This window comes from Dasypus novemcinctus, chromosome 18 (assembly GCF_030445035.2).
Source record: "Dasypus novemcinctus isolate mDasNov1 chromosome 18, mDasNov1.1.hap2, whole genome shotgun sequence".
In the NCBI taxonomy this organism is placed as follows: Eukaryota; Metazoa; Chordata; class Mammalia; order Cingulata; family Dasypodidae; genus Dasypus; species Dasypus novemcinctus.
This window is the reverse complement of record NC_080690.1, coordinates 54469828-54484657: the sequence shown is the minus strand read 5'-3', so window position 1 is coordinate 54484657 and position 14830 is coordinate 54469828. Positions and strand designations below refer to the sequence as shown.

The following is a 14830-nucleotide window of genomic DNA, read 5'->3' as shown; positions in this document are numbered from 1 at the left end:
AGGAGGTACTGGGAAGTGAACCCAGGACCTCATACATGAAAAGCAGGCACTCTACCACTGAGCTACATCTCCTCCTCGACACACTTTTGATTGAAGTCATTTCTGTTAACCAAGGATCTGATTCATTAGAGCAGTGAAGGTGGTCGCCAGCATGCCCAGTGCTTTGTGCTGTTCCTGCCCAGGGGTGTGGCTCTAACCCTTTTATTTCACAATGCATGTGTATCAGTGAAACGATTATATAGCGAGCCTTAAATGACTCTAATTTATATTAAGAAACGGTTAAAGATATAATACAGAACATCTACTCTTTATTATTAGTGACAAATTATCTACAAAATATTTGTATTTAACTTTTTTTAAACAAGTCAATTTTATTTTTACATTCTAATAAAGCATACAACCCATCCAAAGTGTACAATCAGCAGTATTTGGTATAATCATCACATAGTTGTGCATTCATCACTTCAATCATTATTAGGGCATTTTCATTATTTCAATAATAATAAATAAACAGACAAACAGGTAAACAAAGTTCTTCACCTTTCAATCTGTTTCCCCTGCTGTACATAGCTGCTGTTTCTTACTATTCTCACACAATTACTTATTTATTTATTCAACAGTTTTATTGAGGATATATCCACATACTAGGCAATCTGTCCAAAACGTATAATCAATGGTTTTTAGTATAATCACAATGCTATGCATTCATCACCACATTGTATTTAACTTTTGATTCCAGGTGAAAGAAACCTTGTGCTGCCTGATTAAACAAAAACAGAAATGTATCAGCTATGTAATTAAAGAGTAAGGGAGTGATGTGCTTGCAGAAATGACCAGATGCAGGTGCTCAGTTGAAGCTGCCAGTCTCAGCCCTACTTTCCTATACCAGCTTCGTTCTCGGGCAGGTGCTGCCCAAATATTAGCTAAGATAATCCTAAAAGCTCCAGGCTTACATTCTATCAGCATAACCACCATGGGGAAAGAAAATGCTTCTCTCCAAATCGTTCTAGAAGAGTATAGAAAAGACTGACTCTCGATGAGCTGACTTGGGCTTGAGTCCAAGTCTGGTCACATGCCCTCCATTGCAGCTGGGTTGGGGTCAACCCCATCCATGTTACATGGACTGAAAATGGAGGAGGAATGGTTGACTAAAGAAAAACTGGGATATTGGTACCAGGAGAAGGAGGAATGGATGCTGGGCAGGCAAGAGAAACAGGTATCCCTTACAGTAGATCTCACACAAGAAGTGTCCCAGTACAGGGGTTGGGGACTTGTATAAGCTGGGTGAATACAAGGGCATTTCTCTGCTCTGATCAGGATGACCAGTTCTGCTTCATGCCTCTCCACTTTGCCTTGTATAATTCCTCTACCAATTTATCTATTAATTGTCCATTCAGTTTTCTTGATCTTTTACTATTTTGGCTTCACCTCTCCAGTGGGAATGAACTCCTCGCCTGTTCCCCATCTGGATCTGGGTGAGATTTTAAGGTGCCTTCTCCCAGGACTTGCTCAGTATTTTGGGGATCCAGCTTCACCCTGTTGCCAAGCAGATGGCTTCTGGAGATCAGCCCTAGGTGGACGTTTACCAACTTGAGAAGCAAGGTGCAAAGGTACTGGCATCTCTGATGTTTCAGCGACTCCCAAGAGCCAAGAGCCTTGCCACTTGAGCTTACTGTGTATCAGCAAGGAAGGTCAAAAGTTGAGCTCTTTCTCAGACCATTCAGCTTCCTCCAAAACCCTGTCCCCACAATCTTCTCTTCTAGGTCCCAAGCCCTGATTACTCTTTTGGGCTTTGTCCTGTTTTCATAATTCAGGTATCCTGTTATTGCCATTCCCCTGGCTAATTATTCCAACTGAATGTGTGTACTATCAACTTTCTTGTATACTGCCATTCCCACCACTGGCCTCTCTCCTTGTTTGGTTAGCTTTCCCTATTCAACTGGAGTTGGCTCTTCTTCATCACTGCCACACAAAACCTCCCTGGGATCCCTAGACACATGAGATTCCAAGAAGAAAGTGGGGCCACCTGTTAAAATGTCCGCAGAAGCCAGCGATCCTCACGCAGCACATGGCTGTCTGCAGCAGGTTCTGCTCCTGTCTCCTACCCTGATGTCATCTCCCAGTGTCCTGTCCCCTGCCTCCGCACTACCTCTGCTGCCTTTTCACCTTGCTTTCACCTCAAACCATAGCAGTGCAGACGGCTCCAGTTCCTTAGAAACCATTTGACACACACACGAGTACATGTGTAGTGGGTTGAACTATGTTCCCCAAAAGGATATGTTCCATTCCTAACCCCCTGTGACTGTGCATGTGACTTTATTTGCAGATGTAATCAAGTTAAGATGAGGACACACTGGATTAAGGTGTGCCCCAAATCCAATGAGGGTGTCTTTCTAAGGGGAGGGAAATTTGGAGTCAGGCAGGTACACATGGAGGAGAGATTGCCATGTGAAGGTAGAGGCAGGGACTGGAGTGATGCAGCTACAAGCAAGGAGTGCCAAGGATAGCTACAGCCACCAGAAGCTAGGAGGAGGCAAGGAGGAGTTCTTCCCTACAGCTCTCAGAGGGAGTGTGGCCCTGCCGAGACCTCGATGTCTGACTTCTAGTCTCTAGAACTGTGAGAGAATACCTTTCTGTTGCGTTAACCCCCACTTTGTGGCAATTTGTTATGGCAGCCATAGGACACTAATATAACATGAAGACAGATTACACTTCACCACTCCACAGGAACTGTGTCCTGTCTTGGCCCTTGTTACATGACCCAAAGCCAACAGAGTCTTTGTTCTCACCCCCACTGAGGGGGAAGCTTGACTGCCACCCCAGTTCCTCCTCCAGGATCCCGGTGTCTTGTTCTTCCTTTCACTACTTGCCACCCAGTATTTCCACATCAGGGTCCCTCCCTAGAACTTTCCCCCATGTGTACAAGGAGCCAAGTCCAGAGATGTGTAAAGCAGCATTGTTACGCTACTGAAAAATGGGAACTTATCCAAATGTGATCAATAGTAACGTGGAAAAATAAAATCTGGCCTACTAATATGATGAAATATGATACAGCAGATAAAAGTTGAATGAGATCTATGAGCTTCAGTGGTCAGGGCTAGATATCCAACACATGTTGTTGGGCAGGAACTAGTTACAGATGATTTACACAGTATCATATTTATGGACATTTTAAAAACACAAAAGAATAATAATGTTTATAGTTGCAAGTACAGAGTCAATGTTAAACACATGGACAGGAAGGACATACTTGAGTTGTAAAATAATCTTGCCTCTGACAAAGGAGGAGATTCAGAGAGAGAGGCGTAGCAGAAGTGTCAACTTGAAAATTCCAGAAGTGTAACTAAATGTTATTAAGTATTCTTCTGCCTGATGGGTACATGCTCTTTGTTATGTTTTCAAGTTTCCATACTTAAATTTTTTAATCCAGGTAACGAAAAAGGTCGGATGTAACTGTAATAGCTTGTATATTGATTTATCTTTTGATTGCAAGTGACTCAAAACCCAACCCAGATCACCTTAGCAAAAAACAGAGGAAATATTGGACTTTTCAGATCTGCAAAGCCCTAGATAGTATTTGCTTTAGGCCATCAAATGCCCAGACTTGATCTTGCTCTCTCCTCTGTTCTGCCTCTCTCCTCAAAGTAGCCAGCATTCTCACAAATTTTGTCTGCTAATTGTTCTAAGAGAAGGGAGGAGCTCCACTTCCCTTGGCCTGACTTGATTGACATGCCCCTGTGTGAACTATCTCAGTGGTCAGAGGATGTCGTCTGCTGATAGACCTGGGCATGGCACATATAGCTACCCTTGGCGGATGGTGATGGGAAGAGAAGTCAATGCCTGCAAACCCCATTATGGAAAGAGGGAAGGGTGCTGTTAGTAAAGAAGAACGCATGATGCCAAGAAGGTCAGACCAACAACTGCCCACCTCTGTTTGCTAGCTTGTCTTTGAAAAGGAATTACACCACTAGCTGGAATAAAACTAGTCTTCAGGTTCACCAGTCAGTACAGCTCTTCCTTTCCTGCCTCTTCTCACTCTGTGTCCTGCTCTTGTTTCCTTCTGGTGACCTTTCCCAGATATCCCTGGTATGTGGCTTCCTCAAGGTCATGGAAGTGACATTGGAAATGCCAGAGCCTAGGTTCTTGGTAGACTTCCTGAAGGCCTTGAATTCTCCACCCAAGTGGGATGGGGAAATAGCCCCGCAGGGTTGCTGGTTGGATTCTTAGAATGGTGTTTTGCCAGTAGGATAGAGCATTTGGTTTGGAAATGCATGTTTACTATAGTTGTATCTTTGCCCAATGATTCTTCTTTTTTTTTTTTAAGATTTATTTTTTTACTTTATTTTTCTTTATCCCTCCTCCCCCAGATGGTTCTCTTTGTCTGCTCATTGTTTGCTCGCCTTCTCCAGGAGGCACTGGGAACTGAACCCTGGACCTCCCACATGGGAGGGGGATTCCCAGTGGCCTAAGCCACACCTGTTCCCGTGGGCTGCGGCATCTGCTGACCTGTGGCATCTGCTCGTTTAGGCGCCTGCTTGTCATGGCAGGGTGTTGTGTCTAGCTCTCATTGTGGCAGGGTGCAGATGTATGCACGTCTTTAGGAGGCACTGAGACTTGAACCCAGGACCTCCCATGTATTAGGTGGATGCCCAGCTGGTTGAGCCACATCCGCTTTCCTTGATTCTTCTTAAACATGACACGAACTATAGGCAGCAAACTCTTTTTTTTGTTGCTGTGAAAGATGCAGTGTTTGACAACATAAGAAAGCATTATGTTGAGCAAAATAATCTAGACACAAAAGAACAAATATTGTGTGATTTTACTTACATAAAATATCTAAAACAAATTAGTAGAGACAGAAAGTAGATTAGAGGTTACCAGGGGCCGTGGGGAGAGGGGAATCGGGAGTTAGTGCTTAATAGGTATGGAGTTTCTGTTTGGGGTTGTGAAAAAGTCTTGGTAATGCATGGTGGTGATGGTTGCACAACATTGTAAATGTGATTAATATTACTGAACTGTACAGCTAAAAATGTTTTTAGATGGGAAATTTTGTGTTTGACATATGCTACCACAATAATACTTTTTAAAAAAAGGTTATGAAACACCAATGGGGATGTGGTTTCTTGAGCCCAGCTCAAGAAGGAAGCTCTCACATAAGCTTACATAATGAAAATTTCCTTTCCAGTGGAAGCTCACCTCCTCACCCATAACCTGAAAGCTGGAGAGGGATCGGCGTCTCTGCTAAGGATACCCTTCAACTTATTTTTCCCCCTTAACACAGAGCTCCAGTGGCCTCAACAGAAGTAGTTGCATTAACCCAGGTAATAGAAACTAGATGTTATCAAATAATCTAACAGCAAAATTGAGGCTTTTCCTGGGACTTTGTGAATCCTACCTTCTAAAATAAGGCAGTCTAATTATAACTTTTCCCCTGAAAAATTTCCTTTTATCCTGACTAAAAAGAAACAAATGTATAGTTTTTTTTCAGGATGATATAGGACAAAGATAATTAGATTGGGATTTCCCTCTCCGTCAGTCCTTACAAGCTCTTAAGACTAAAAATCCTACCTATATTTTGAATAAACATACCATGACCTAAATGTAAAGGGAAAAACCCTGCTCCATAAAAGAAGAAAAACTCCAGCTCAAGAATCCTTAGAGCAAGATCCTTGAGTAGCAAAGCAATGAACAGATAGGCCTGTACAGAGCCATTCTGTCCATCAAAACCAGTTTTGTAACTCTTTATCTCATAATGGATTAGTGTTAGTTTTTAAGTCTTACATTTAATACAATAAAAAGCTTTGCATTTGTCCACACAGACCTTAAACTCAAGTCTCTGAAAGGGTAAGTGGCATTAAACTTAAGCTCTTAAATTTCAAATCCTTTAATGTTTATACACAAGGTAGCATGTATTATATGTGCACAATTGCATTTAGCAGAGCAAGCATAGCCTATCATCTTACTAAATCAAGAATTCTGAGACTTGGTAATCTCAGGACTCCTTTATACTCTCAGAAATTACTGAGAACCCTAAAGAGTATTTGTCTGCAGGGATTCTATCAGTTGATATTTACCATATTAGGCATTAAAACTGAGAAAAATTTTAAATATGTACTGATTTTTAAAAAAAACAATAACTATAAACCCATTACATGTTAATAGAAATAACATATTTTCATGAACTATAACTGTATTTTCAAAAAATTTAGAATATGGCATTGATTCAGATTTTTGCAAATCTTGTTGATATCTGGCCTAACAGAAGGTAGCATATTCTTCTATGTGCTCTGCATTCATTCTGTTGTACTAACATGTCATGTGGCCTCTGAAAAACTCAATTGTACATTTATGAGAGTGAGAATGAAAAATGTCATTAGCATCTTAATGTCATTAGGAAAATAGTTTTGCCCTTACAGGGACTCCCACACACTCTCCCAGGAGTCTCCAGACCACATTTTGATAACAGATGCACTAGATTCATAGAGTTGAATGCCATCTGGGTTGGCTTTTTCCTTGATGGGTGATATTTAAAGGAAGAAAAGGAGGGACCAATAGAGGAACTCCTAACCTTATATAACATTTCTAAGATAACCACTAAAATAATACAAGTAAAGCATATAATTTCGAGTCTGTGGAAAATAAATGAAGTGAGGAAAAAACCCAAAAAAGCTCATCTCAAAGGAAGAAAAGAGGGGAGAAAAAAAAAAATACTAAAATATAGGGGTAGTAGAAAGCACAAAATAAGATGGTAGATGTTTCATTTCATTTTTTTGCTTAAACAGGTGTGTTCACTTTGGGCTAATTCATCTGCCTGTACACTTATTATTGGGCCTTATGTATGTATATGCATGTATATTTCAGTATCTGTATATGTGCGTATATTCATTAAAATATTTAGAAATAAGATGGTAGAAATAAATGTAAATATTTTGGAAATTTTTATTATAAATAAAAATGAACAAAATGATATAGTTAAAAGATAAATACTGTCAGACTGGATTTAAAAACCCAACTACTCTAATGCTGCTTATAAAAAAACACCTTTAAAACGTATAAGAAGGTTGAAAGTAAAAGGATGGACAAAGATGAGGTAGGTAAATACAAACAATAATAAAGGGGTCTGGCTATATTAACATCAGAACATCACAGATTTTAAGACAAAAGGCATGATGAAAGTTTCACTCCACCAGGAAAGACAGATCTACAAGGAGAAATAGACAAATTCACCATCATAGAAAAAGCATTTAATTCACCTCTCCATGTAACTGATAAATGAAAAGAAGTAAATAAAGGTTATGAAAATTTGAACATCACAATGATCAAGTTTGAACTAAGGATACACAGAGAATACTGCTCCCAACAAATGCAAAATCTATATCCTTTTTACAGAACATTTAAGCACACTTAGAACATTTAAGAAGACTGACTATAAACTTGGCTAATAAGCAAATCCCAACAGATTTTAAAAGACTGGTAATCATTCAAACAATATTCTCTAACTGCAGTGCAATTTAGCTAGAAATGAATAACAAAAAGATAACAAAAAAAGCCTTATGTTTGAAAAATAAGAAACCCTTCTAAACTCGAGTGCCAAAGAAAAAAAATCTTTTGAAATTAGAACCTATTTACATCTCAAAATAATAAACATTTTGCAAATCAAAACTTGTGGGGTCCCACTAAACTGTTCTTAGAGGGAAATTTATAGTCTTAAGTGCTTATATTCTCAAAGAAGGAAGACTGAAAATTATTGAGCTAATAAGCACCCAACTTAAAAAGTTAGAAAAAGAACAATTGAAAAAACTCAACAATAGAAGGAAACAGTGAAAATAAGAACTGAAATGAATGAAACAGAAAACAAAGACAAATATTAGAGAGGATTTGTTTTTTGTAAAACAGGATACAGCTACTGAAAGGTATCCTGACCCAAGCACATTCACTCTGCTCTCAAGGACTGCTTCTTTCCTTGCCAGCAGCAGCTTTGGATGGGGCCCTGGTCCTCCAGGTTCACGTACAGGATCTGATCTCACTCTCTGCTCCTTTGCCTTGGTTATGATATGCAAAGCAAACGTGGAAACCATCTTCTGAATGAGAGTCAAGGATAGAGCTAAGAACTCTGTAGGATAGATGTGAACACCACTATCTTATACTGTGTGGGGAAGAGAGAGACTTCCAGGATCAAAGTACTTGCAGCTTACAATGAGGTGGTACCAACCATAAATAAATGCCATAACCTAGGAAACAAAATGGAAGCGCACTCACCCAGTTGGATGAGCTGGGTTTGCAATGTCCTTTGCTCTCCTTTGCCTCTTAAACTGGGCACAGAAGAACACCCCCTGTTCTGTTTCATTATTTCTCTTCTTAAGACCACTCCCCCCAAATCATGTACCAATTTAGTCTCCTGTAAAGCTGGCATTGGCCATACCTAAGTGCACCCATCTCCTCTCTCTGCAGACATCTCTCCAACTCTTCTCCTCAAGCATTCTGACAGTGAGGCCCCCCCAGGTCTGCAGTCTTTGCAGCCTTTTATCAAAGGTTTGGCACACAGAAAGGGAGGAGAAATAGAAAACTAAGGGATCAATGCAAGCACTGAGCACTGAGCAGTTGGTATAACTGCCAACTTTGACTTCTTCTCTGGTAGAATCCCAGCATATGAAACACGTTATAGAGCTCAAAACCAACCAGGACATTGATAAGGGTCAAAGCAGCTAGGCCCACAGTTCTCCATCACTTCTGGGTCCCCACTTAAGTCTGGAAGAGAATGATGTGCACAAGGTGCCAGAAGATGATCACTGCCATGGGGATGAAGAAGAGGACCAGGCATAGCTCTAGCCATACAGAAAGCACCATATCCAGATGCTGTTTGGTGAAGTTCTCATAGCAGACAGTGAGGTGTTAGCTTCACTTGTTGCATTGTTGTTTGGTAAGTATTGGACAATGATCATGATGCTACAGTGTCCGAAGGACATGAGCCAGGCAACCAGAGCAGCAGTCACTCCATACATGGCTGGTGGGAAAGCTTGTACTGCATAGAGAAAGCCAAGCTGCAGTAGTGCTCTGTGCTGATGCCCTCCAAGAGCCGCATGCTGTAGTAGATACTGCTTAGAAGCCATAGTCAGTGAGGGAAGGCACAGAGTATGTCACCAAGGGGCCAGAAGAAATGGTTCACCATTTCCACCATCTTGAAGGGCAGCAGCAGCAGAGGACCTACCAGTGTCAGGAGAGCAGGAGGATGTGGATAGGTGCAGGGTGAGGCTGGTGGACCCACCCCATGAAGGCCCACACTGCTAGGAGGTTGGCAGGGAGATGGATGAAAAAATATATGAAACTGAGGGAGTGCTGAGTTCCTCGCCAGGGGAGCTCTGTCACATTCACCAGTGGAACAGCAACAATCCCCTAAGTGCAAGGGGAAAGACCAGTGAAGAAGGATGGTCCAATGATGAGCCCTTGATACTGACGACTGTGCTTATGAGCCTATGTGCCTGAAATTTCAACTACGCCTAGAACTGCAGGGTGCCTAAGAGTTAACTCCTGAGAGCTTCCATGTTGCTTAAATGTGGCCACTCTCTAAGCCAAACTCAGCATGTAAATGCATTACCTTGCCCCCAGTGTGGGACATAACTCCTGGGAATGAGCCTCCCTGGCACCAAGGGATTACTACCAATCACTACCTGGTGATTCAACTAGAAAAAGATCTTGAATAAAAGGGGGAAATGGTAAAGACAAATGAGTTTATATGGCTAAGAGTCTTCAAAAAAGAGTTGGGAGGTCATCAGAGGATTCACACTTATGCATGCCTCAGCAGGATCCCAGAGACAACCAAAGTAGATGCAACCCCAGGGACTGGTGCTCCTGAGGGCTACGGAGACACACAGTTCTACGGTCATGGCAGATGGCTCTGGAGTTCAGTGCCTTGTCAGTGGGCCCTACTTTGTCATTTGTGTTCCTGAGTGTGATGGAGTTGAACTCAGATGAGACCTTTCTACACATGCCTCTTCTGTCACTTTTCCTGAACTCTGTGGTTGGTGCTGGGGTTGGTGTATGTTCAGGAGACTTGAATCTCTGGACTGTCCATGTGCCAGCTGGGCCCTGACGCTCAGCAGAATTCCAACTCCTACTCTCTGGTTCGTTGGACTTACCAGGTCAGCTAATAAGGAGGTGAAGATGGTCAACTACCACACCAGGGGACCAAGAGTGCCTACAACTCCACGCAGGAGAATTGCTTCCATCAACCATGTGGGATCTAAGTACCCTCTTAATATAGAGGTGGAGTGGACTTCACCATTCCAGAGTCCACAGGATGGAGGAATAAAATATGGATTAGAGTGGATTTACTGGTATTCTACTAAAGAACTATTGTGACTAGTAATGGAAGAAACTGTAGCATTGATGTGGAGGAAGAGGCCACAGTAGTTAGAGGGCAGGGAGAGGGAAGAAATGTGATGTGGGGACATCTTTGGGACTTGGAGTTGTCCTAAATGATATTGCAGGAACAGATGCTGGACATTATATATCCTGCCATAAACTGCTGAATGGACTGGGGGAGAGTGTAAACAATATAAATTATAATCCATGCAGTGCAGCAGTGTTCCAAATGTATTCACCAAATGCAATGAATGTGCCTCAATGATGAAATAAGTTGATGTGGGAGGAGTGGGGATGTGGGGTATATGGGAATCTCTTATATATATATATATTTAAAGATTTATTTTATTTTTAAATTTATTTCTCTCCCCTCCCAATTGTCTGTCCTCTGTGTCCATTCGCTGTGTATTCTTTTGTGACCGCTTCTATCCTTATCAGCGGCACTGGGAATCTGTGTTTCTTTTTATTGCATCATCTTGCTGTGTCAGCTCTCGTGTGTACAGCGCCATTCTTGGGCAGGCTGCACTTTCTTTTGCGCTGTGCAGCTCTTTACGGGGCACACTCCTTGCTTGTGGGGCTCCCCTATGCGGGGGACACCCCAGAGTGGCATGGCACTCTTTGTGTGCATCAGCACTGCACATGGGCCAGCTCCACAGGGGTCAAGAGGCCCGGGGTTTGAACCGTGGACCTCCCATGTAGTAGGCGGATGCTCTATCCATTGGGCCAAGTCCGCTTCCCTCTTATATTTTTTAATGTAATATTTTTTATTATCTATGTATCTTAAGAAAATAAATAAAAAATTTAAAAAAAGGATATGAAATAGACAAAAAGTAGTCCCAGGCTTCGGGGACTTGGGGCCATCTTTCCTTGGAAAGAAAAGATGGGGTTACCCCTGACTTACATAAATCAGATGCTTTCTTCAAGGGGAGAGAAAGAGTGAATTTGCAGGCAGCATACTGGGAATTATGATAGCCCTGGTAGGTGAAATCATAGGTTTTATGTGGGTCAGACAGGAAGGAGAGAAAAGGATACTGATGCTTACAGGGGTTGGAGTGATTTTCCCAGAATTTAAGTAAACTTAAGTCTCCTCTAATTTATCATTAAAGGGTAAACATTTAAAATAAAGTTTGAGTCCTTAACCTCTTACTAGTACATCTGACTGGTGGCCTGTCTGCATATTCCATCCGGCATTTGAGACTCTAAGAAGTAGAGTCTTCTTGGGCTGAGCTCATTTTTTGTTTGCTTCCTGTTGTTATCTCCTTCGAGGCCTTTGCTAGCACCATCTATTTATAGCCTTGTTCTGTCCCCTTTCTTATAGGCGACCTCTTCCATCTCCTCCTTGGGGAGTAAACCCCATACTCCCTCCATTTCTTCCATCCCATCCCTTCCTGGGATTGTGAATCAAGAAGCCTCTTCCCCCATCACAAGTTAATTGGGTGCCTTTCTTTTTCCTGGAGGCAGACGATGTCTCAAATATGTCAGATCTCAGAAGGAGGTGGAATCTTAGCTAACTGGATTCTTCCATGAGCAACATTGAGCTTTTATACTTGGAAGAATCATGTGGTATAAAAGAGGAAGGTCAGTAGTTGAGCTCTTTCTGAGGCAGCATGACCGTTTTGGTCCTCCACAAAATTCTTTCACAACTTTCTCTCCCACAATCCAAATCACTACTTTTCTTTCAGTTTTCTTCCCACTTCCGCATTCCAAGTAATCTGTTTCCTTCCATGAGGAATTATTCCAAACAATCGTACGCACACACCAGCTTCTTATTCAGTCTGTTCTTTCTTCACCAACTCCTTCCCCATTTTTCCTCTTAAGGCTTCTGACCTGGTCAATTTCCTGGTCTCTAACCAGCTGAAGCTGGTTAATAACATTGCTTGATTTCCTCTGGTCCATCAGGTCTGTTCTCACAAATTGCAACCACAGTGCAAACTTTCCAGCCAAACCCCTGAAGTCCAGGCTGCTGCCAGTGGGTCTGTCTCTCCATGCATTACCTCTCCCAGGGGCAAAGGGCCCTGCTGGGTCACCCTTTCTTTTTCTCTTGTTCTCGCACCAACCTGTATAGGTCTGTGTTGCTCCATCATCCCTGGTGGTGCCTTTGCGGCAGACACATAAAGCTATGGAGATGCAGGGGATGCCTTTGTATCTCCTGAGGGAACATGTGTCTTACCATGAGTTGCCCGACCTTGCCAACAGAGGTTCTTGATCTCTCCCCTTGACCTCAGAGAAGTGACTCTCAGTCATGTTCTTCCTCAAGAAAGGATCTCTTCTCAGTTAGCTCTTCACTCCTGGTCCCCACTCTTCACCTTGCTATCTCTATATATTCTTGCTGGCTGCCCCTCCCCTCCCCCCCAGCTCACAGGGGGTCATCCTAAAATTGGCACTTAGGAAGTAGTTTTGAATGCTTGATAATACATGGGAAGAAAGCAACCTAATTACCTTCTTGTCTCTACCAGGTTAATTTGTGCCATTTTACTATCTACATTTGATTGAGCCACATACAGGTAAGGAGTACCAGATAGGGCTGCTCTCATAATCCTAAAATACTGAGGGATGAAACTCTTTTCCCCATCCCCATCCTCATTCCCATCCCCAACCACACAGAGCTTATTCCCATGTGTTTTAGGTTGCCCACTGGCCACTTTCTCAGTTCCACCCTCATCGAGCATCTGGGTGTCCATCGAGCTCCAGACCTCACCCTCTAAGAAGAGTGGAGTGATGACCACACTTTCTCCATTTTCTCCATAGCCTGAGGTGGCTAAACTCTCCCCAAACAAGAGGCTGGAAGATCCACCCACTCCATAGCCTGGGTGGTCAAACTCTCCTGGAACAATCAGCTGGAGGATCCACCCCTTCAAATGCCCTGGCAGGGTGGGGTGCTTCTCTTAGCCCAAGGAAATGTCTTAATTACACACCTCAGCTTCCATGGTTTTCCTCTTGAAGCTGTTTTTCTTTTCATCTCTCCTCTCCCTATCCCTTTTAGTCCAGGCTAAAACAGTGGTTTTGTTCATACAGATCTCATGAAAAGTTTGTTGGTTTAGCATGCAGGAAACAAGGGTCTAAGTCATCATACAGTAAGACTTTCCCCAAGTCCTTTCTGGATAACTGCATTTCCAGTCCTGACTTACAAGGAGATAGATGGCTAGTTCCTGGTTTAATTATACCCTCACATGGGACACTTTCCTCTGAGGGCTCCTTTTCAGAAGCTCAGGATTCCCCAAACCATCAATTTCTGGTTTCTTTGTGCCAGCAATTCAGTTCTCATCTTAATCTCTTTCTTCTCGCATTTTGCTATAAGCTACAAGAAGCCAGGCCACATTTTCCACTTTTAATTTGGAAATCTCGTCAGCTAAATACCCAAGTTCATAATTTTCAAGTTCTGCCTTCCATGTAACATCAGAACTCAGTTTTGTCAAGCTCTCTGCCACTTTAAAACATGGATCTTTTTCTTTCCAGCCATCGTTTCTGTCTAAGGCTTCATCAGAAATGACTTTAGCATCCATATTCCTACCAAGTCTCTTCAAAACAATCTAGGCCTTTTATATCAAGCATCTCACAATTCCTCCAAAAAATGTCCCTTAAACATTTATAAAACTGTTCCAATATATTTAGTACTTGAAGGCAGCAAAACCCCACTTTCCTAGTACCAATGCCTATTTTAGTTTTCCAACACGATGCTAATGCAAAGTACCAGAAATGTGTTGACTTTTTAAAAGTGTATGTATTTGGAGTAAAAGCTTATAGTTCCAAGGCTATGAAAAAGCCAGCTCAAGACACCATAAAGAGGTGCTTTCTCACCCAAGAAAGCTGCCATATGTTGAAGCAAGATGGTGGACTGGACTATCTCTGCCTGGTCTCTGCTTTCACCTCTGGGTTGTACCATCTCCCAGAGCTCAGCTGTGGACAACCAAGCTTAATGCCTCTTCTCTTAGGTTTGGCTGTTCTGCTTTCTTCCCAATTTCAACTGCAAGCTATCAGGCATATGGCTTATATCTCCTTGAGACCTCAGCTCTTTGAGCCTCTCCTTTCTCTTACATTGTAGGATCCAAAATAGCAGAGTTCTCTTTTCCATGTGTCTCCATTGTTTTTTCTTAAAGCCAGCAAGAGGGCAAAGACTCAACCTGAGTCATGCCTCACTAAGGTAGTCCAATTGCTTACACCAACAGGAGTGGGCCAGCCCACAAACATAATCTTTCTCTCTTGGTGATTCATAAAGTAATTTCAAATCATCATACCAGGTCAGGAACAGAGGTGCAGAATTCTCTCTTCTAGTAGGTGCCAAGACCCTGGACACTTTCCAACATATCAGGAGTCTCTCTGTAGGCCTCTGTATTAGTTAGCCAAAGGGGTACTGATGCAAAATACCAGAAATAGGTTGCTTTTTATAAAGGGTATTTATCTGGGGTAGGAGCTTACAGATACCAGGCCATAAAGCATAAGTTACTTCCCTCACCAAAGTCTCTTTTCA

General features: G+C 42.3%; 1 non-coding gene and 1 pseudogene across 1 annotated transcript; both read right to left on the bottom strand.

Moving 5' to 3' along the window:
• Window positions 1–72, bottom strand: TRNAE-UUC (transfer RNA glutamic acid (anticodon UUC)). Its single transcript has one exon. It is a non-coding gene; the product is annotated as a tRNA-Glu (tRNA).
• An 8318-nt stretch (window positions 73–8390) lies between these two features.
• LOC139436826 (free fatty acid receptor 2-like) lies at window positions 8391–13043 on the bottom strand (annotated as a pseudogene).
• Between the last annotated feature and the right edge of the window lie 1787 nt (window positions 13044–14830).